At 34.6% G+C, this 1,782-nt stretch overlaps 1 pseudogene; it reads left to right on the forward strand.

The window, feature by feature from the left end:
- Window positions 1–1,146: 1,146 nt before the first annotated feature.
- Window positions 1,147–1,782, forward strand: part of LOC106724624 — a 4,096-nt pseudogene continuing 3,460 nt past the window's right edge.

The following is a 1,782-nucleotide window of genomic DNA, read 5'->3' on the forward strand; positions in this document are numbered from 1 at the left end:
CTTCCTTTCCTTCTTTCTTTCTTTCTTTCTTTCTTTCTTTCTTTCTTTCTTTCTTTCTTTCTTTCTTTCTTTCTTTCTTTCCCTAATCTAAGCTATAATGCTTGTTTAAACTATATCCTAAACCTAAAACTTGATGAGCCTCTGAAATACAGCTGCAGATTTGACTAATATTTAGCTGTGACAATTTGTGCCTCATTTTTTTTATTCCATAAAGTGGGAAAATTAATTTCCATGCCAGAAAATTATAATAAAGTTTACTTGAGTTGATTTATACATGTTCAATAGTAGTTGGCACATAATAAGGTCTCCAAATATCAGCTATTATTATTATTATTACTATTATTATTATATTTTCATGGTAATAAGTGTATTTATTTTTATTTCCTTCTAGCTTATTTATAACCATTTATAACCATTGTAATAGTATATTCTTTTATAAACTTATCTTTATTTTCAACTAGATATTATCTTCCTGGCTATAAGAGCCATGCTTTACTCTTGTAACTGTTAAAAGATAAAGTGAGGCATATTACAAATTATAAAAGTTTATTTGAGCAAACAGCTATTTGAAATGGGCAGCATTCAATGTAGCAGTTAGGAGCTCCAGGGGAGCTGTATAAAATGAATGACCCTCATAGCCTAAAGAGAGCAGGAATAAGGAAGTTATACTAAACAAAACAGTGAGTTGATTATTCTAAGTTAAAGACAAAGCTCATTTTATTGTGCTTTGCTTTATTGTACTTCTCAGATATCATATTTTTTTTTTGTTTTTACAAATTGAGGTTTTGTGGCCACCCTGCATTGAGCAAATAAATTGCACCATTTTCCCAGCAGCATTTTTCTCACTTCGTGTCTCTGTGTTACATTTTGCTAATTCTCACAATATTTCAAAGTTTTTCATTACTATTGTATTTTTTTATGCTGATCTGTGATCAGTGACCTTTGCTGTTACTATTATAATTGGGGAACCATGAGCTGCACACATATGAGATGATGAACTTAGGTATGTGTGTTCTGACTGCTTCACTGATCACCTGTTCTCCCATCTCTCATACTTTCCTTGGACTTTCCTGTTTCCTGAGACAAAACACTTCTGAAATTAGGCCAATTAGTAACCCTCAGTGGCCTCTCAGTATTCACATGAAGGAAGAGCCGCACATCTCCCACTTTAAATCAAAAGTTAGAAATGAGTAAGTAAGTAAGGCCTGTGGAAACCAAGATATGCTAAAAGCTAGGCCTCCTGCACCAAGTTGTGAGTGCAAAAGGAAAGTTTTTGAAGGAAATTAAAAGTACTACTCCAGTGAACACATGAATGATAAGAAAGCCAAACATCCTTACTGCTGATACGGAAAAGTTTTAGTGGCCTGGATAGTCAATCCAGCTACAACATTCCCTTTAACCAAAGCCTAATCCAGAGCAAGACCCTAATTCTCTCCAGTTCTATGGAGGGTGAAAGAGGTGAGAAAGCTGCAGAAGAAAATGTGACAGTAGCAGAGGTTGGTTGAAGGGGATTAAAGAGGAGTAAGGAAAGAAGCCATTTCCAAAACATAAAAGTACAAGGCAAAATTGATGTAGAAGCTGTAGCAAGTTATCCAGAAATCTAGCTGAAATGATTAATGAAGGTGGCTTCACCAAATATCAGAGTTTCCGTGTAGATGAATTAGTTTTCTATTGGAAAATGATGCCATCTAGGACTTTCATAGCTACTAGATAGGAGAAGGCAATGCCTAGCTTCCAAGTACAGGCTGACTTTCATGTTAGAGGCTAATGAAGCTTGTTATT

This window comes from Myotis brandtii, unplaced genomic scaffold, assembly GCF_000412655.1.
Source record: "Myotis brandtii unplaced genomic scaffold, ASM41265v1 scaffold904, whole genome shotgun sequence".
Lineage (NCBI taxonomy): Eukaryota > Metazoa > Chordata > Mammalia > Chiroptera > Vespertilionidae > Myotis > Myotis brandtii.